We start from the raw sequence: 23,128 nt of genomic DNA on the forward strand, positions 1-23,128 counted from the left end.
GACGCATAGCGTAATATGTTCCATGCAAATTGTACCTAAAATTGTGGCAAAAAATTGATTTTTTAAATATGATTTTTTGCTGTTTGATTTCCTATTGATCATCTAAGGGAGACGGATAGTTGACACTATGCATTCATTTCTTTCTAGTTGGTGTTAAAAGGAGAGTAAAGTTTGATAGTCTTGGATAGTGTTACATACAGTGCGAGCCTCAATCGGGTTACCGGTTGGATGTGTCGTGTCTCGGCGAGTGAATGATGCAATAGCATCTTGACCCATATAGCTCACCCAGTGATGCCAATGTCTCAGCTAGTGTGCGGTAAGCTTCCGTACAGCATACAGTGTGACTGCTTCTTATACAGCAAAAATTGATCGGTTTGATGCATTTAATGGCTTATGAATTAACTGCTGAACAACGTATTTTCGTGTACTGTAGATTTTTAAATGCAAATGACACTGATATTTTGAAGATTTGTGAGGCTGCATTGAAGATATTGAATCGGAACATCATCACATGCAACAACGCTTGTCTACAGGCTTATAATAGTAATTTCGTGTCGCTATATCTAGCCGGGTGCAGCCCTTGTAAGGCAGACTCTCCGATGAGGGTGGGTGGCATCTGCCATGTGTAGGTAACTGCGTGTTATTGTGGTGGAGGATAGTGTTATGTATTATGAGTTTCAGGGATGATGGGGACAGCACAAATACCCGGTCCCCGAGCCAAGGGAATAAACCATTTAATGTCAAAATCTCCGACCCGGCCGGGAATCGAACCCGGGACCCTCTGAACCGAAGAGTTTGGCAGTCTTGGGGAGCTTCGTACATACAATGCGAGCCTCAGTCGGGTTACCGTTCTGATGTGTCGTGTCTCGGCGAAAGAATTATGCAATAGCATCTTGACCCATATAGCTCACCCGGTGTTGCCATGGTCTCAGCTTGTGTACGATGAGCTTGCGTACAACATACAGTGTCTACAGGCTGAGGGAGTAATTTCAACACTTTTTTGCAATAGGGTAAGTGTTATTGTTGTTCCATCTGTGTTTCAGTCTGATAATCGCTTTGTCGAAGTTGATAGGTTTTCTATCGGCGCACGGGAACTCTATGACGGGCATCGCACTATCGTGTATCCATATGCTTTCTTCAGGAATGACGGGAAATCTTACGAAACTCTTCCTGTATGAACTTACAAAATGCGCCTTAAAATAACCAGATTTCACGCCCAGCAGCACTTAAACGCTCTAGGCTCGCTGGAGCCACTCAGGCTTATTTTGAGGTTTGGCCAAGGTTTTACGGTGGAATGCCCTTCCTGAGGCCATGTGATTTTTATCCGGGTGGAAAACCAGCAGCCAAGCTACTGCGCTAATCAGGGTATTATTATTTCCAGCTCCATGGCTAAATGATTAGTATGCTGCCTATCGTCCAAGCGGCACTGGGTTCGATTCCCGGCTGGGTCGGGAATTTTAAGTTTCATTATGTAATTCCTATGGATCGGGGACTGGTTGGTTGTAAGTCTTCAGCATTAGCATTCATGATATGAAGAGCCCCATCCTCACAGATGCACACGTCATCTATTTGGCATCAACTCGAAAGACCTGCAGCAGTCCCCTCCGGAGGCCACACATTAACTAATAATAAACAATGTATTATTTCTGGAAGTTTTTAGGCTTTTTGAATCGTGAAATTACAAGCGTTTCACCCCAGTGTAGCAGTGGGCTAATCAGTTTAATAGATTATTTAATAATAATGTTATTGCTCTTACGTCCCACTAACTACTAAAACTGTTTTCGGTGACGCCGAGATGACGGAATTTTGTCCCGCGGGAGTTCTTTTACGTGCCGGTAAATCTACCGACACGTGGCTCACGTATTTGAGCACCTTCAAATACTATCGGACTGGGCCAGGATCGAACTTACTAACTTGGGCTCAGAATACTACTACTAATAATAATATATATTCTACAGGATAAATGGCGGTATTAGCTGCCAGCCCCAAAGGCCCGGGTTCGATTCCCCGCTCTGCCACCAAATTTGAAAAGTGGTACGTGGGCTGTAACGGGGTTCACTCAGCCTCGGGAGGTCACCTGAGTAGAGGAGGGTTCGATTCCCACCTGAGTTATCACTCGAAGTGTTTTTCCGTGGTTTCTCACTTACCCTCCAGGCAAATGCTGGGATGGTACCTAACTTAAAGCCATGGCTGCTTCCTTCCCTCTTCCTTGTCTATCCCTTCCAATCTTCCCATCCCCCCACAAGGCCCCTGTTCAGCATAGCAGGTGAGGCCGCGTGGGCGAGGCACTGGTCATCCTCCCAGTTGTATCCCCGGCCCAAAGTCTCAGGCTCCAGGGCACTGCCCTCGAGGCGGTAGAAGTAGGATCCCTCGCTGAGTCCGAGGGAAGAACCAACGCTGGAGGTTAAACAGATTAAGAAAGAAAGAAAGAAAGAAAGAAAGAAAGAAAGAAGAAATTGCGGTAAAGGAAATCAAAGAGGAATATGAAAGTAAATCACAATCAAAGGAGAGGAAATCAATACCCTGAGATTTGCCGATGATATTGTTATTTTATCTGAGTCTGCAGAAGATGTGGAGAAATTGCTGAATTATATGGACATAGTCTTGGAGAAAGAGTAGGGCCTACAAGGTGAAAATAAATTCATAACAATCGTAATGGAATGCAGTCAATGGATGTCAGGTGGTACAGGAAATATTAACCGGGCGAGATGGTCGTGCGGTTAGGGGCGCGGGGCTGTGAGCTTGCATCCGGGGATAGGGGGGTTCGAATCCCACTGTCGGCAGCCCTGAAGATGGTTTTCCGTGGTTTCCCATTTTTCACACCAGGCAAATGCTGGGGCTGTACCTTAATTAAGGCCACGGCCGCTTCCTTCCAACTCCTAGGCCTTTCTTATCCAATCGTCGCCATAAGACCTATATGTATCGGTGCGACGTGAAAGCACTAGCAAAAAAAGGGAAATAGATAGTAGATGAATATTGCTGCCAGGGTAGTAGAATCATTAGTAGTAGGGTTTATTAGAAATACATCGTCTGTCCTCCAATGAGGGTGACCGTAAAAGTCCGGAATACATAACTTGTCCGCCTCTGTGGTGTAGTGGTTAGTGTGATTAACTGCCACCCTCGGAGGCCCGGATTCGATTCCCGGCTCTGTCACGAAATTTGAAACGTGGTACGAGGGCTGGAACGGGGTCCACTCAGCCTCGGGAGGTCAACTGAGTAGAGGTGGGTTCAATTCCCACGTCAGCCATCCTGGAAGTGGTTTTCCGTTGTTTCCCACTTCTCCTCCAGGCAAATGCCGGGATGGTACCTAACTTAAGGCCACGGCCGCTTTCTTCCCCCTTCCTTGTCTATCCCTTCCAATCTTCCCATACCCCCGCAAGACCCTTGTTCAGCATAGCAGGTGAGGCCGCCTGGGCGAGGTACTGGTTATCCTCCCCAGTTGTATCCCCCGACCCAGGGTCTGAAGCTCCAGGACACTGCGCTTGAGGTGGTAGAGATGGGATCCCTCGCTGAGTCCGACGGAAAAGCCGACCCTGGAGGGTAAACAGATAAAGAAGAAAAAGAAGATTAAGTGTTGGTGCGAAGTCAACGGAGTTGAAAAAATAAATGAACGGGCCGTTTTGTTTCAAACCGTACGCGATGATCAACTGCAGCTCAGAAAATTGTAGCTATTGTATTGACACATGTGTAAGTTGTCGTAGTTGAGGTTTAGGGCATCAAATACTCTATGTATCGGCACTTAGTTCGTCTGCCTTACAACCTGTGTAGCTGTGATATCTGCAGTGATTTGTGCAATTACAAAAGGTGGCTAAAACTGGGATGGAAGCAGCCATGTCCTGTATGTTAGATACCATCATGGAAAGCCACTTTCATAATGGTCGATGATGGGGTTTTAACCCGTGTTCCTTCCCATAAGGCTGTGTTCTCCCTTTCATGACCAATAACCAGAGTTAAATTCGTGACGAGTTCAGAAATGAACCCGTACGATCGGGTCGGATGAATTGACTGTGTCGTGTAGTAGATGTCCGACTCGTTGGCTGAATGGTCAGCGTACTGGCCTTCGGTTCGGAGGGTCCCGGGTTCGATTACCGGCCAGGGCGGGGATTTTAACCTTCATTGATTAATTCCATTGGCCCAGGGGCTGGGTGTTCGTGCTGTCCCAAAGATCCCTGCAACTCACGCATTGCAAAAAACACTATCCTCCACCACATTAACACGCAGTTACCTACACATGTCAGATGTCGCCCACCCTCATCGGGGGGTCTCCCTTACAAGGGCTACACTCAGCTAGAAATACCCACACGAAAGTACTATTATTATTGTAGTAGATTAGACACTTAGGTCTACCTTATATGCTGAAGGTTTCGCAATCGAATCTTGGCATAGTCGGTTAACACCTAAGAGCCGTGTTAAGTACGCCTTTTCGGGGCAAAATTCCAGCATTCCAGCGTTTCTTTCATTCACTTGTTGGGATGATACTGTTCAGTTCTAGAGCATGCTGATGGTTTGGGTATGCTATTGAGGGGTATGATAGCTGAGTGGTATTGTCACTGGCTTTTCGACAAGGTTCGAATCCTGTCCAACGAATGTGGGATTTTTCAAATGAAAAGTCTCGTCCCTGGGTTTCGGATTCAACCCAGAACTGAGGGTCTTATGGCTATGGTCATTATATCAGCAGTCACATTAAGCTACGAGCATCCTTGCCGTCTGTATTTTATTAATCTGGTATGTTTCCGTTTGCAGGCTAGTGGGATTTGATTGTGTGTGTGAGTGTGATGAAACTAGGTGACAATTGTGTCCTTGTGGCCCATTGGCTAATAGAAGTACATTGTTTAGACTGGGAATTGGAAAGAAAGTAGTCATGCTCTATTAGATATACACGACCCAACCAATTAACCTGCAATTGAATTGGGAATCTAAGAAAGAAATATTTACAAAGAATGTCAGCCTACCTTTGTCTCTAGTCCATGCTTGGTAGCTAATGTGCCTAACCCCTCAACATAATGAGCTCTGCTAAAGGACGTGCTTGGTTCACCAGAAAGGGCGTAGGTTCGAAAGTCGAAAAAATTAAGAAGCAAAATTTCCACCTCTGGAGGTGCACGTGGCCCTTCGGCTCACTCAGCCTACACGAAAGATGTGTAGCAGGTTAATTTCTGGGGGGAAAGGCGGCCAGACTCTATCCCACATAATGCCGAGGTTACCTTCCACTCCTCCTAGGGCCTTCGTGGCCTTTGCGGAGATGGCTTGGCTAGTTTACAATACAAATTTAAATTACACAAAGTGACTAATATTCACGTTACGAAATATATCACATATTCGATTACACAGATAACTTTTATTATTATTAACACCCGAAAATGAACAACAACAAATTTTGCTCATAAATATACATCTTGTCTGAAAATTAAAGTCACTTTCAGTACGCCATATTAAAAGGATGTTTTAAAAATCACAAATATTAGCCTATAGGTTATTCTAGGTATATAAAAGAATTCCACACCTCTTGATGCCCTGAACATTTATTTCAGTCTATTTCAAAGTTTTGAAATGTATCCCCAAAAAATAATTAACTTTTTTCACTTCTTTTCACAATCTCCACCAACCCCTAAGTGAATTTTACGGCAAAAAGGACTTGTTTCTTTAATAGTAAAGGATTTTATAAATACCAATTATCACGACTCTAGCATCTTCAGTTTTTGAGATATGTGTCCTCATAAAAGGAATTCAACTCCTTTTTCACTCCCGCCCCCAACGCGTTTTTCTTTGTTTTTAAAGGAGATCCAATTACCAATTTTCACGTCTGTAACAACTTTAGTCTTTATTACATGTAAGTATCCTCATACAATTAATTCAAGTAATTTTTCAATTACTTCACCCCTTCATTGGATTTTCCGAGAATACGTGTTTCTTTACTTTTAAAGCAGATTCCAAATACCAAATTTCACGTCTGTAACACCTTCAGTTTTTGAGATATCAGTATCCTAATTAAAATAATTCAACCCCATTTTCAGTCACTTTTACCCCCCACCCCCAACCACCCAAGTGGTTTTACCGAAAACATAAACTACACGTTTCTTTATTTTAATATTTTAACTAGCTGATGTACCCGTGCTTCGCTACGGAATTCTACATTGTATACAGATCTCTAGGTTAGGTAGTGTACACGTTGTGAGCAAGATTGTATTAAATTGCATAGTTCTTAACGTTAACCTAGAAACGCGAAAGCGAAGTCACCAAACGTCTTTTCTCATATGAAACCTGGGTTAGGGAAATTTCATCGTAATGGTAGGTTGGGGGTGAATTTTCAAAATGAGTATATCTGTATCTCGAAACTTAAAACGTTTACAGATGTAAAAATTAGTATTTAGATTCTCCTTTAAAAATACATAATTTTTGTTTTCGGAAAATCTCACTAGGAGGGGTGAAAAAGGGTGAAACAGGAGTTGAATGCCTTTAATGAGGATACTTATATCTCAGAAACTGAAGATATTACAGACCTGAAAATTGGAATTTTGAATTTCCTTTAAAAATGATGAAACACGTATTTTTTTATTTTTGGAAAATCTAATTCATGGGGGTCAAACAGGAATAACAATTGGGGTGAACTTTTAGTTCATAATGGTTTTTTTTCTTAACTCTAAAGTCAGAAGCTTTCGCTCACTTGCAGCTATCTAATGATCACATCCAGTTGGTGGAGTGACAACTATAAGTATCCTCATAAAAGATATTAAACCAATTTTCCTCCTTTTTTCAACCCCCTTAATGGGATTTTACGAAAACAAAAAACGCGTGTTTCCTTATTTTTAAAGGAGATTCCAAATACCAAGTTTTACGTCTGTAAACGTTTAAGTTTCTGAGATATAGATATCCTCATTTAAAATTATACTCCCCCCTTTTTACCCCCTTAGCAACAAAAAATACGTGTTTCTTTATTTTTAAGGGAGGTTCTTAATACCAAATTTTACATCTGTAAACTTAAAGTTTTGAGATATGGATACACTTATTTTAAACATTTCTAAAAGCGACGGAATATCCATAAGTATTCTTTAAAACTGAAGGTAACAGACGTGAACATTGGTGTTTGGAATCTCCTTTAAACACAAAGAAACACGCCATATTTTTCTAGGGATGGGGGGTAAATCGACTTAACTGCGGTGGGGTGAAAAAGGAGTTGAGACCAATTGATTTTACTGTTCATAATGCACTTATTAGGAGCCTCCGTGGCTCAGTTGGCAGCGCGCCGACCTCTCACCGCTGCACAGTGGGACGAAATGACGAAAACGTGGCCGAAAGTCTAAATCTTGGTAAAATTGGACATAAATGGGTACTATAAGGTTTTTGATACTGCTGATTACGAATATGAAGTAAAAATTGAAGAATTCAAAATGGCGGATCCAATATGGCGGACCAAAATTCGTAAAAGTTGGTTTAATTGGGCAAGAATGAGTATTATAAGGTTTCTGATACTGCTGATTACGAATTAGATGTTAAAATTGAAAAATTCAAAATGGCGGATCCAATGTGGCGGACCAAAATTCGTAAAAGTTGGTTTAATTAGGCAAAAATGAGTATTATAAGGTTTTTGATACTGCTGATTACGAATTAGATGTTAAAATTGAAAAAGCCAAAATGGCGGCTCCAATATAGCAGATCAAAATTCGTAAAAGTTGGTTTCATTGGGCAAAAATGAGTATTATAAGGTTTTTGATACTGCTGATTACGAATTTGATGTTAAAATTGAAAAATTCAAAATGGAAGATCCAATGTATCGAACAAAGTGTTTTAAAATATAATATTAATAGGCAAAAAATGTAGTGAATTAATTATTGAAAAACTAAAGTAGTTATTGTTTTTTAATTTAGGATTTTTCAATAATTATCAATTAATATAATTTGTGAATATTAATACATTTTATTCGAATTGAACAAAAGAAACATTACAATATAAGTTTACATCTTTATCCTTATCCTATTGGCTTTGATGTTCTTCAACAGTTGCTTCTGATTCATCTTCGAAATCGCTAATCTGTCCGCCCGAATCATAATCTTCGAAGGAATCACTGTCCCCACAAAAATCATCGTCGTCTGAACCTTCATCACTGTTAGAAGCAACTGGAAGTAACACTAAGAGAGGACAGAATATAATAGCATCGTTTGTCCTTTTCTAAGTTATGCGTCAGATTCTTCAAAAGAAGGGTCAATGTTTCCATCTCTTTTCACCACATTCTTTCCTTTACTATGCTGCACGTATAAATAATAGCATAACTCACAGAAATATTGCTATAACTGAACTTTTATATAACTTTTTACAAAATGCATAAATATCGGCTAATACCAATTTTCACTTCAAATGTGGTTCATTACCGGAGTAGTGGCTAGTAGTGCGTTTTTCCAAGAGATTTTGAAAGTCAATTAATTACACTTCATCATAGTATGCGAGATTTAGCTGAATGCTGTCGTATACATAATTTTTACCTATCATTTGTTACTATATTTCAGTATTATTTTACGTTATTTAGCATAAAAGGTAATTATAAATAAACAACTGTTACTATTTTGTTTAACATCTAATAAGGTTTGAATAATAAACTACATACCTGGAGAAACATTATCCATTTTGTCGATACTTTTATAAACGTCTGAGATCACTTTTATCAATATCTTAACATGTGATACGTCGCTCGCTCAGCTTGCCTCGTGCGTTACTTACAGAAACGCTACGCATTGGACTTGCTGTGCAACTTCACAATGAACCGGCCGGCTGTTTCTAGGACCGGAATTCAATAGTCCCAACGTTCCTATTACCAACTTATGAGTCGAAAATCCCCAATAGAAAACTTTTTTTTCCGGACTTTTGGCCATGTTTTCGTGATTTCGTCCCACTGTGCGCTGGATTCCGTGGTTCAAATCCGCGTCTCTCCATGTGAAGTTTGTGCTGGACAAAGCGGAGTTGGGACAATTTTTTATCCTGTTACTCCAGTTTTCTCTGTCATCATTCATTTCAGAAACACTCTTCAATATCATTTCATTTCAATTGTCATTCATTAATCATTGCCCCAGAGGAGTGCGACAGGCTTCGGCAGCCGGCATAATTCCCAACCTCGCCGCTAGATGGGGGCTTCATTCATTCCATTCTTGACCCAGTCGAATGACTGGAAACAGGCTGTGGATTTTCAATGTACTTATTCTGATCATAAACCGATCATTTTTTTATCTTTCCTGGGCTCGTTTTCAAGAGCCATCTTTTCCTTTGGAGAACGTTCTTAGATTAGTCTACAGTAGATTCTCGTGGCATATAAATAAAAATTTAAACACATTTGAATTAAACGATAGGAATGACATTGACGGTGCAATTGTTCACCTCTATAATAAGGTCAATAATGCACGGAAGTATACCATTCGTATCGCCAGAAATCCCGCTCACTTGCCTACGTGCGACAATGGTGCTGGTCACATTGTCAGCAATGACAATGGCAGCAGATGTAATTTACCGCAAAGTAGCGGTCTTGCATCTTGCTGTGGGATCCTGAACATCAATAATAATAATAATAATAATAATAATAATAATAATAATAATAATAATAATAATAATAATAATAATAATAATAATAATAATAATAATAATAATGTTCTGGACCGTCGTGAAAATGTGCAGACCGTGCTTAGAACTGGTCCTGGCCGAGTAATGACTACGAATGCAGTCCGGCCGCGGGTTCAGTATCGCCAAGGCACTCAAGACGACACCACGCCAGATCTCCTCAAGGATTTGATCCATATCAAAAATGCTTATAGGAAGAGATGGCAAAGATTTAGGGACCCAACTGACTGGACGGAATACCTGGACCTATCCCGGGAAGTACGAAATCGATTGCTGGAAAGAAAGATTGAAAATGGGAGGAACATTGCCGTAATCTCTCAGAAAACAAGTCAGATAGCGAATTTTGGCGGATTCTCTTAGAGAACGAGTCAGATCGCGAATTTCGGCAGATTATGTATGAAACGTTAAGCATTCAATTGTAACTTTCAGTATAACACCGTAGCGAAGCACGGGTGTTTTGCTAGTTATTTAATATACGACTTGCCGTCGTTTCGAATACCGGTACTTTAGAATTATCTTTCAAGCAAACAAGCCAGTGGTTTTATATGACTGTTGATGTCGTGATTATAATTACAATACCTCCAGTTGTACGTGGAATCCGACTCACGAGGACTGACTTTCCATTTTTAAAACTCCATGTACATTCGCCGGGATTCGGACCACAGCTGGCATGAAGAGAAGCTATGGATACTGAAGGTCTATTCACACATATCCGTGACGTATCAGTGCCGTGATTTGTCAGTTCCGTGATATTGCATCAGTGTCAGTGATGATTCATATCGTACCTTGAATCTGACTGCCGTGTCCACACTTGTCCGGCGCAGTGCCGTATTTTCTGCGTCAGTATCCGTGCAGTATCAGAGTTCCGTGATATTGAGCATCGTCGCCAACAATATATTTTTACTGTTTCACGGACGTGTTCTGCTGTGAAGTTTGTACGCGCTAGTGAATATAAAATGAGCGACGTAAGTTCAATGTGTGTGGTTAAGTAAATATTTGTTTCATTGTATTTGTACTGTATTATTCTCTTACCTCAGACAAACTGCTAACCGTTATCTCGGTACATCACCTTTCTCCAGAAAGTGTCTTGTCGTTTTTAAATGAACTTCCAGTTTACTCAGCAATATGTTAAAACATATTCAGACAATCTGAAATATTCAAAACATTTAGTTTGATCGTCAATTAGTTCCTTATACAGGGTACCGAATTCGCCATCACGTTCTCTATTCTGCCATGCCTCATGTACCCACTTCCCTTTTTTAAACTGACGCTGTTCCTCTTCGCCTAGAATTATAGCAATAGCCGCCAATTCCACATCCGTAAACTTTGATATCTCGGCAATCACTGAACTGAAACTGAAACAATACTGATAGGTGTGGATAGCCATCACTGAGACGTCACGTATGTCACGGAACTGCTACGTCACGGCACTGACACGTCACGGATATGTGTGAATAGACCTTTACTCACCTACCACGCCCCACCAACAGTATTCTTTATTAAGACGACTGATGTACTGATTATAGTTGATTTTAGCTGCTTGGGGAACTGATTACTTCGGATCGAGTAGGGGTTCATAACCGGGTGAGTTGCCCGTGCCGTTAGGGGAGCGCAGCTATGAGCTTGCATCCGGGAGATAATGGGTTCGAGCCCCACTGTTGGCAGCCCTGAAGATGTTTTTCCGTGTTTTCCCATTTTCACACTAGGCAAATGCTGGGGCTGTTCCGTAATTAAGGCCACAGCCGCTTCCTTCCCACTCCTAAGTCTTTCCTTTCCCATCGTTGCCATAAGAACTATCTGTATCGGTGCGACGTAAAACAATTTTTTAAAAATGGGATTCATTAGTCTTCTTCATAAAGTATATAGCCATGTATCCGCAATATTGGCACTAATTAATAATGGTAATATTCTAGAATGCTTTAACTGGAATTCACGTCATGAGAATTGAGTCACTTCATGTAATGCATTGTGCCTAGAACAACGACGTGGTCCAACGAAAACGAAGACTGTACCGTAATAGAAGATATTTCGCTGTTTGGAAAAATGTCCTCATGGAGTGATAACATTGTCTATGAAGTGCAGTAATTAGTAATGGTAATGTTCTATAATGTTTTTATTGGAATTCACGTCGTGAGAATTGGGTCACTTCAGTTCGCGTTTCCCATGTCTTTCTTCTACCATCACGACTGGAAAAATTCACATTCTAGAGAGAGGTCAGACATGATGAAGGAGTTCTGTGAATATTTTGGAGAAATGTCATAACTGGTATTTCCAAATCACTTTTACTTTGTAACCAATTTTTAGCAGAGATTGAGATAATGTTTATTTAAAGCCGCTAGGTAAAAGTAGAATTTCTAATATCACAAGAGAGAACTGTTACTATTCTTATTCCGCGTGGAATAATTAACTATAACAAGAACATATCTTGCAAGTTAATCTGAAGGTACTTCTTACGTCCACTTGCTATTACTTTCTAATTCCCAGTTCATTCGTAAACAAAAAATAAAATACCTTACGATGTACAAAAGAAAGGGAGAGACAATTGCTTTGGCCCCTTCTTGATGTACAATCCGTCGTCATTTCCGTTCTGGTTGAATCAAGCCCCAGGAGGATAAATTCATTTGGACCTCCTTCGAGATATGTGCTAAATATTACTTACTCATTATTCCCTGACTTCACTTCAGTGCGGCATGAAAATTAATCACCATATAGTCATTAGGATAACCAAATGAAGTTTAGTAAGAATGAATTTTCATCACTGAATTGTTGACTGATCTCCTAATGAACGAATTGCTGGATAATGAATATTATGCCGTGAGGTGTTCTTTGTTTTTACTAAAGCCCACTTGTTTAACATTGCACTTACAAATCAGAATGGAAGGATGAGAAAGGGCTAGGATTGGGAAGGTAGTGGCCGTGGCCTTAATTCAGGTTCAAAACCAGCATTTGCCTCGTGTGAAATTGGGAAACCGCGGAAAAACATATTTTAGGGCTGCCGACGGTGGGACTCGAACCCACTATCTTCCGAATGCAAACTCACAGCTGCGCTACCCTAACCGCACGGCCAACTCTCTCGGCATGCAGTGCGTATAATAAGTGGTATAATGAGTGGGGTTACTGTCGCAGATGCGGACTTCACTATTAGCCATATGATGTGCCGTGGATTGTTAACCTAATTATATTCCGTAGTGAAAAATATGAGCTCATTATGTCTGTACATCTGTGAGGTAATTTGTAGTCAGTAGATGCCAATTCCACAATGCCCATAACTACCTATAATAATTTCATGTGGATACCGCTAGCCTGGTGCAGCCCTTGTAAGGTAGACCTTCCGACGAGGTAGAGTGATATCTACCGTGTATGGGAAACTGCGTGTTATTGTGGTGGAGGATAGTGTTGTATGCAGAGATGTTGGGGATATTTACACATACCCAGTCCCCGAACTGAGGGAATTAACCATTTAAGATTAAAATCACTGACCCGGCCGGGATTAAAACCCGGAGCCTTCTGAATAGAAGGCGACTACGCTGAACATTCACCAAGGATCTAGACATAACTACCTAATACAGCTATAAATGCCTATTTCGTCGTCTTGACTTTGTAAGAACCTAAGACAGTGTGTAATGATAATACAGTACTAACCCCCAACCCCATGGCACTACAGCCCTGAAGGGCCTTGGCCTACCAAGCGACCGCTGCTCAGCCCGAAGGGCTGCAGATTTCAAGGTGTCATGTAATCAGCACAGTGAATCCTCTCGGCCGTTATTCTTGGCTTTCTAGACCGGGGCCGCCATCTCACCGTCAGATAGCTCCTCAATTCTAATCACGTAGGCTGAGTGGACCTCGAACCAGCCCTCAGATCCTGATAAAAATACCCAACCTGGCCGGGAATCGAACCCGGGGCCTCAGGGCAAAATGCACGCACGCTACCCCTACACCACGGGGCCGGTTAATACAGTGCTAGCAATAATAATAATAATAATAATAATAATAATAATAATAATAATAATAAATGGTTGAATTCCATGAAAACAGGAGCAAAGCCTAAACAGACACAATGAAATGGACTGGCGAAATCAAAACCGATTTGAAACAGGCAGGAATTACACCGGCAGATGTCCAAAACAGGGTAATCCTCAGATCCAAAATTCACAAATGGCAAGTTGACCAAGAGGAAAGACCAAAGAAGAAGACTGGAACGACCTGGTCTGAAGAGAGAGAGGAAGCCCATAGTAAAAGAATGAAAGAATTACGGGCACAAAGGAAGGCAGACACACGCCAGTAAGTACTCTGCATAGCCGCAATGGGCTTATACGCGCTTATATATCGTCCAGGTCAGGGATTTTTACGTGAATCTGAGGGTCCACTCAGCCTATATGAGAAAAATTGAGGTATCTGACGGTGAGATAGCGTCCCGGTCTAGAAACCTAAGAATGACGGCCGAGAGGATTCATTGCGCTGACCACGCGTCACCTCATAATCTGCAGGTATTCGGGCTGAGGAGCTGTCGCTTGGTAGGCCAAGGCTCATTAGATCCCGACACACAAGTGCACCGCCATCTGTGACCATTCCAGTAATGTTATTCTAGTGTGCTACACTATCTAGCTAAGAGGCTCTCTAATTTTCTTGATCGTGGATCCCTTTGGACTTCAAACGAATTCACGAATTCTCAAATGAATCCTATTAAAATTAATAGGCCTCTCTATGTGTACTACGTGAATATTACATTTAACATCGACAACAGGTGTTTGTTTGGATTTAGCCCAAATTACGACCCGATGCCTTTCCTGACATCAATCATATTCGGAGGGATGTATTCACTAGTGTGATGTGTTGTGTGTAAATGAAGATGTATATTAAGACGAACACAAACACCCAACCGCTGAGCAAGAGAAATTAACTACTGTATTGGCTACGCATCTAACATCCACGAACGGCCGGGAATCGTACTCGGGTCACTACGCTGGGAACCGGACGAAACTTTCTTCAGCTTACCCAGTTCAATTCTGGGGCCACCCTGGCTCATTTTTGTTTTGGCCGTGGGTATAAGGCTTGATATTCTGCCTGTACCCACGCAAATTTTTAGGTGAAAAGTCCTGCTCGGGATCGGCCGGGATCCGAACCTCAGTCGTCTGGGTGGAAAGAAGGCAGCTGAGCCACAACGCTACTCATGCCTCACCCCCCTTCCCCCCACACCTTCTGTTTTTGACATAAGGATATGTTATGGCTGAGGTCATCTGCAAATTTGCGTCACGAAATTAACAATGCAAAAAGTGCGACGACCAAGCTTGATAGCTGCAGTAGCTTAAGTGCGGCCAGTATCCAGTATTCGGGAGATAGTGGGTTCGAACCTCACAGCCGGCAGCCCTGAATATGGTTTTCCTTGGTTTCCCATTTTCACGCCAGGCTGTACCTTAATTAAGGCCACGGCTTCTTCCTTCCCACTCCTAGCCCTTTCCTGTCCCATCGTCGCCGTAGGACCTATCTGTGTCGGTGCGACGTAAAGCCACTACCAAAAAATAAAAATCGTTCTCCATTCCAATGAAGAGTTGTAAAAAATATTTTGCTAGTGATTTAACGTCGCACCAACTCAGATAGACTTCCGGCTACTAGGAAGGAAGCGGCCGTGGCCGTAATTAAGGTAGGCCATACAGCTCCAGTCTTTGCCTAGTGTGAAAATGGATAACCACGGAGAATCATCCGCAGGGCTGCCGCTAGGGTGGTGTTTGAACCCACCATCTTACGAACGGAGGTTTACAGCTACGCGGCGCTTACTATACAGCTAACCTTTATTATTATATGCCTTAACCTTACGTTAACTATTTTATTTATCATGCCATTATAATTTGCCATTATTAGTTCATATGCTGTTTGCCGAAATGCCATGGCCACTGGACCTCCGAGAAGGAGTTGTTCAAGGCCCATATAGATATAGAATTTAATTTAATTTATTTTACTTATTTATTTTAATTAATTTTAATTTTTAACCTGATGTGAATAAGGACATGTATTGGATGGAAGCCTATTATGTTCAGCAATAAATACTATACTATACAGCTAACCCACTAGGTCAATTAGTCCGACTCGTTGGATGAATGGTCAGCGTACTGGCCTACGGTTCAGAGGCTTCCGGGTTCAATTCCCGGTCGGGTCGCGGATTTTAACCTTCATTGGTTAATTCCAGTGGCCCGGGGGCTGAGTGTTTGTGCTGCCCCAACATCCTTGCAACTCACACTCCACACATAACACTATCCTCCACCACAATAACACGCAATTACCTACACACGACGGATGCCGCCAACCCTCATCGGAGGGTCTGCCTTACAAGGGCTGCACTCCGCTACAAATAGCTACATGAAATTATTATACTAGATTAATTAAGACCTTTGTCTGGTTCCTTTACGGAATGACCAGCGTAAGTTCAGAGGATCTCAGTACGATTTCCGCTCGGGTCGGGTATTTTAGGCTCGTCTAGTTCATTCCTTTGGCTTGGAGACTGGCTGTTTGTCTCCGTCTGAATGCACACCTCGTCATATACACATAACACCTATCACCACAGAGACACGCAATAGTGAATACATCCCTCTATATAGGCTTGGCGTCAAGAAGGACATCGGCCGTAAAATTCGGCCAAGACTGTGCAGTGCCTTGGGGGAAAACGGGAAAGTAGAAGAAGAGAAAAAATCATTAAGAATTTTATAGCCGCTTTAATTCAATTTGAGTATGGTTTTAAATATAGATCGCACGTATTTTTCCATTTTGCCTGTTTATTGTAGTATATTTACAGGCCTACTTATCAATGCTAAGTCTTACTTCTGATCGAAATGCATCTACACTGATCTCTAGTAAATGTTGTGTATATGTCATTGATTTCTTTTCATCGTTTTCTTTCTTTATATTCGATCTCTACTATTTGAGCCATGTACTCATGCCAAGTTCAATCAATCAATCAATCAATCAATCAATCAATCAATCAATCAATCAATCAATCAATCAATCAATCAATCAATCAATCAGTGACTACTGATCTGCATTTAGTCAGTCGCCCAGGTGGCAGATTCTCTGTCTGTTGTTTTCCTAGCCTTTTCGTAAATGATTTTAAAGAAATTGGTAATTTATTGAACATCTCCCTCGGTAAGTTATTCCAATCCCTCACTTCCCTTCCTATAAACGATTATTTACCCCTATTTGTCCTCTTGAATTCCATCTTTATCTTCATATTGTGATCTCTCCTACTTTTAAAGACACCATTCAACATTATTCGTCTACTAACGTCACTTCACGCCATCTCTCTCCACTGACAGCTCGGAACATACCACTTAATCGAGTAGCTCTTTTCCTTTTTCCCAAGTCTTCCCAGCCAAAACTTTGCAACATTTTTGTAACGCTACTCTTTTGTCGGAAATCACCCAGAACATATCGAGCTGCTTTCTTTTCTTTGGATTTTTTCCAGTTCTTGAATCAAGTAATCCTGGTGAGGGTCCCATACACTGGAACCATACTCTAGTTGAGGTCTTACCAGAGACTTATATGCCGTCTTCTTTACATTCTTACTACAACCCCTCACTACCCTGATAACCATGTGCAGGGATCTGTACCCTTTATTTACGATTCCATGTATGTGATTACCTCAGTGAAGATCTTCTTCAGCTGCTGAATCCTAAAATCATGCAACTACAAAATCATGCTTGGTTTCATTTTCAAATCTCACATTTCCTGCTCAGGATCGTCGTTCTTAGCTTATTACGAAATCCATCTCTCGTGAGAAAGTGTTTACAATGAGCCATGTCTTCTGATATGGACTAGAGCAAGTCTCCTACCTTCATCGACTTGTCTCTGATATTCGCTCGGCTTTGACAATATGAGAGTGACTGAAATATGAGTGGTTTGAGTTGCATGCATGTAATGAATGGATGTAGTAATTACCAAAAGCTTAATGTATGGGAATCTTAACAAAAAAGTAATTTCAGTAAAGAGTAAACTAACCTTGCAAAGAATGATGGCTAAACTCCGTTATATGAACTTTGTAAATAAAGACATAATTGCTTACCATTTAATCTGGTTAGGGTTCAACGATTTGAAACAAACCACGACGTTGTTCTTAGATAATGGCTCACGACACCCTTAGATGCACTACCACAGATCGTGTTATGGATGCTATAGGAATTAAGTTAATTACATTAGGCTCACGGAAATTCGACCAGTTCTTTTCTCTGGGAGAAGTGTCTCGAGAGAATAAGCGCGGACACCAGTCTAGAGGACTAGAGCAGAGTCTAGAGGACTAGAGCAGGCTCAATTAAGAGTCCAGCTCCAATATCGGACATGATCCTGCTATTATATCAGTACCGTCGGTTTGAATAATAGCAATCTCCAAACAATACACTAACATGGTTTGAAAGCATATTTTTAATTCTGCCTACATGTAGGCGTATGGCCAGGGGACTTTTCCTTGGATAATCGGATTCCTATTGCAATATCAGTACTTTATAATGAAATATTTTACACCATACTAAGACATAAAATCACACATTTAGAAGAATAACTGTGAGAAATATATATATTTGGTAGAATCCATCATTCTTGAGTCCTGTGGCTACAAGCTTGCATTCGGGAAATTGTGAATTCGAACCCCGTGGTCAATGGCCTAAAGATAATTTTCGGAGGTTCCCTGTTTCCATACCAGGAAAATACAGGTGCTGTACATTAATTAGTGCCACATCCCTCTTCTGTTCCACCGTAATAGAAAACCTATTCAAGTTAATGCGACGTTAAACAACTGCAGTATGGACTGTTATCTTTCAGCGTTCTGCCTTTATGTCTCTGTCAGTGAACTAAGTTTCTCCCCGATCATTTATTTGGTGTTCTTCCACGTTCCTTATCTCGAAATCACAGATCCGCTATCAAACACGTTCATACACTAGATTCCTTTAACGATTTCACCTCTAACTTGTACGGCTCCATGGGTGACTGGGTAGCAGACTGGCCTTTAGTCCATGGGGTCCACGGTTCGATTATTGCCCGGGTCGCGCTAGATTCCTTCGACGATTTCACCTCTAACTTGTACGGCTCCATGGCTCACTGGGTAGCAGACTGGCCTTTAGTCCATGGGGTCCACGGTTCGATTATTGCCCGGGTCGCGAATTTTAACCTTCATAGGTTATTTCCTCTTGCTCGGGGACTGGGAATTTGTGCCGCCTTCAGCTCTATGTTCCACACTAGGTTGGGCCCATCCTCAGAGACGCGTAAGATTCCCTGTGGTTGTCAACTCGAAAGACATTCACTAGCCCTCTCCAGAGGCCGTACGAGATTATTATTATTATTATTATTATTATTATTATTATTATTATTATTATTATTATTATTATTATTATTATCATTATCATTTTTAAGTTGTCCTTTATCTCTGCCTACCTGTGTTCCCACTTCTTCGTTCTACCGTTATTCCCTCGCACGTCATATATGTTATCTCTAGATTTTAAATTTAAGTACATTTTTAAAACTATGTTCCTGCTAGTGAGATACGTTCCACTTTCCTCTTGATAAAGGGAACAACGTAACTTAAATGCCAACTAGTGTACTGAAATAATTCGTATTAAGAATGATTACTTAAAATAATTCGTCGTTTGTAAATCATTTTAATTTAGATTAAATTATAGACGAACAAGAGGGATATAGTGTTTACAAAGCACTGTACCTTCTGTCATGGACTACGATTAGTTTGTTATTTTAATCGATCTGTCTAGGTCTGATTTTAGTCTTTGACAACATGAAAGTGGCTGAGCTATGAGCAGTATTAATAACGCCAATGCTAGATTTGTGGTAGAATGTTATTATCCCCAATCATGTTTAGCTTATACTGACACTTCAGACCAGCCTAAGAAAACTATACCTGAACTCCCTTCCTGATTCAAAGTCTCCTTACAATAATTACTGCTTTCTCTAGAGAATTAGGTGAATTTTAACTCCCACCCCTGGCAGACAATATCACTTCCTGAAATACAAATGTCGTGATGGTGTTATCTTCTATTTTAATATCGTCTTCTTCTTCTTCTTCTTCTTCTTGGGCTTTATTTCCAGTTTTACTGGGGTCGGAATATCCTGTGGATTTGGCCCAGTTTTACGCCTGGTTGCCCTTTCCGACACCAACCTTATATTTTTTTCCTGGACTTTTCTCAATTATCTAGTGTCGGTTCAAATGTCGATTAAGCTCAGGTTTACGGCTGGGCGCCCTTTTGTGGAGGGGTGTATTGGCTATTGCGTATTTTTGGTGGTTGGTAGTGTGGTATGGTGCATGTAGATGAAGACATGTGTATTAAAATGAGCAAAAGCATTCAGATGCCGAGTCTGAGGAGTTAATCACACGCAGTTTAAATGCCCGGCCTGGCGGGAATCGAGCCCGGGGCCCTCTGAACCGAAGGCCACTTCGCTGACTATTTAGCCAAGGGGTTGGACCATCTTTAACTATAACATAATATTTGTCGTCTGAATGTACTACAGAATATATGTTGTTGAGTAGTATCATTTTGCGCAGCTATGAGCTTTCATTCGGGAGATAGTGGGTTCGAACCCCACTGTCTGCAGCCCTGAAGATGGTTTTACGTGGTTTCCTATTTTCTCACCAGTCAGATGCTGGGGCTGTACCTTAATTAAGGCCACGGCCGCTTCCTTCCCGCTCCTAGCCCGTTCCTATCCTCTCGTCGCTGTGAGACCTATCTGTGTCAGTGCGACTTAAAGCAAATTGTAAAAAAAAAAAAAAAAAAAAAAAAAGTACCATTTTGCTGGACTATTTTGTCGATGTAAATATTATTGTATTCGACATGTTTCGTATTCTGACGAGCTATTTCATATTTATTCTGAACATTCCAATGAAGAGTAATTTTGTTACATACGTATATTCCAGCACATAGTCTCTGTTCCATTGAACCTTTTTTACATTATGCATGATTTGCTTCCTACCATTGAATAGTTTTGAGGTTCACTTCATCCTGTGTCTAAAAAAATATATACGCGTATTTATGTATGCAGCTAATCCACATGGCATGGGAAATGAGAACAATATAACTCTATTTCTCTCTATAGAGCAATTTGCCAGAAATGAGTTATGAAGGTACTTCGAGATACTGGGCGGGTAAAATTACGTTTCACCTAATTTTGACTGGTACGACGAATTAAGTTATTGTAGATATTTCGTGGAGGAACATGAATTAATGATATGTTTTCACTTAAATGCATTGTTTAGGTTTACGAATATATTTCCAACAATGGGTATTACTAAGCCGCTACCTGTTTTATGCAATCTGTTTAATCTTTATAGTTCTATTGTAAAGCAGAACTTGCTCATCCACCCATCCATTCATGCTACCTCTCCACAACAAGTTCCAAGCTATTTACTTTCTGCAGTATCGACAGCTTTCCGCACGAAACATTGGTTTTAACAATGGCATCTGTTGTGAATGGATACGAACAACGTACGGAATACTCTTTTATTTTATAAACAGAAACTGTTCCTTAAAATGAGGAAATGATTATAGGATTTGTTCCCTTAAAGAGAGACCAGGAATAATATTCGAAATTGAAACCTTTGCAGATATTAAAGTCTGTTGAGCAGTGAGTCGTTTCTAATGTGTCCGTGACCTGTCAAATACAGGTGAGATTCTGTAGTTCGAGGACTGCTAAAAATATTGTTTTCGTTGAATGTGAAGCAGTGGGCTGGCCTTATTTACAGATAGTCTCACTTATTTTCGACAGTAAACAAATGTAGTCTATATCAGCACTAATTAAGAATTATCACAACCAGTTTTAGGAATCTAAATTCCATCATCGGTGGAAATGATTAAAAAATAATTTTAAAATGAGACAGAACTTTCAAAAACGACCACACAAAATGTGGCGTTGAATGGAAAGGCGAATGGAGGAAGATAGGTTACCTAGGAGAATAATGGACTCTGTTATAGAGGGTAAGAAAAGTAGAGGGAGACCAAGACGACGATGGTTAGACCCAGTTTCTAACGATTTAAAGATAAGAGGCCACAGCGCTAGTTGCAAATAGAGGATTGTGGCGACATTTAGTAAATTCACAGATGCTTGCAGACTGAACGCTGAAAGGCATAGCGGTCTGTAATGATGATATAAGTATGGAAATTACATCGGTGACCAGCTCGTTTTGATCTGCAAGGAATGAAAGAAATAAAGACAGAAAGGAAATCAAATCAAGTCAAATCAAAACGAATGACTAATCGGCTGTGACGATACTCATACTCCATGAATACAGAAACTGCGAATTTTCTGCTAGGTTTCAAATACCTTTTGGTGTAGTAAATATTAAGTTTGTCAGAAGCGTAACAACTCGTGAAGAATGGATATTGAATCACCACACTATACACATATGATTGACCTGACTAGTTAACCACACTGGAGGAGCTGAGGTGAACTTTTGTAATCAGTGCAGAGACTTGTTAATACGTATTTATTTATTATTTTTTAAATACTATTTGCTCGGGGCGTCGACCCATGTGGATCTTTTGCCCCTACCTGCGTGTAATTGGAATGGCGGTAGTGTGGAATGTTGTGTGTGAGGAAAGAAAGATTAAGGACGACACAAACAGACAGTCCGGACAATTAAGAATCCTGAACCGGCCGGGAATCGAACCCGCGGCCACCGGGTGACAGGCGGACGCGTTGCCCCCTACACCGCGGGGCTGGACTGTTAATACGTAACTCGTGATGCAGATTAAAGGTCTACTCAGACTATTACTACTTTATGAATGCAACTCCTAGCATGTACATATCGTCTTTCTGTTCAGAGGCAGGCACATTTCGCACTGACGAACATAAAAGCTCCATTGTTGTCCTGTGGACAATGTTTTACATTGTCAGCTAATATTCCACATGTGAAATGGACGTTGTGTAGCGCTTTCAATGATATCAACATAATACTTTCTTGACCTCGAGGTGGAATGGGTTATTTGTCGTTAGTATTCATAGGTTTCTAACATTAAATTTATGTGTAGACGTAGGGCAAAGATGCTTAGGCTAGGTCTCAAAATACAATTTTTCAGCAGATAGCAATAAACATTTCAAATAATTCCAATAAATCAAGGATTTTCAATGTGAAGATACTTGGTGCAAATAGGCAAATAGAAATTGATATACAACAATGCCATATGACGGAATATAACAATTCTATTTCAATCTGCCAGATATAACATTTTTGATCAAGAGAATTAGGAGGTTGTCATTAATGCTTTTCCGGCCCGTACTTAAAGACATGATACTGTATAGGCTTTTGGGCTTATGCTGTGTCAAGAAAATAAGGTGAAATTCTTAACGTTTCGCAGGGAACTGTGCTCTGCTTCCTCAGAAGAAATCTCGACTGTCCACGAGAAAGGCTTCTTAAACAATGACGCTTTAAATTTGGACGTTAAAATAGAAGTGGAAAATGGTACGTTCATTCGCCACCAGATGGCCCCCAGGTCGTGGCAACGCTAGCGTTCGAAGCGGAAGCTGACCGAACCATCACAATCAATCTAAG

Source organism: Anabrus simplex, chromosome 2, assembly GCF_040414725.1.
Source record: "Anabrus simplex isolate iqAnaSimp1 chromosome 2, ASM4041472v1, whole genome shotgun sequence".
NCBI lineage: Eukaryota > Metazoa > Arthropoda > Insecta > Orthoptera > Tettigoniidae > Anabrus > Anabrus simplex.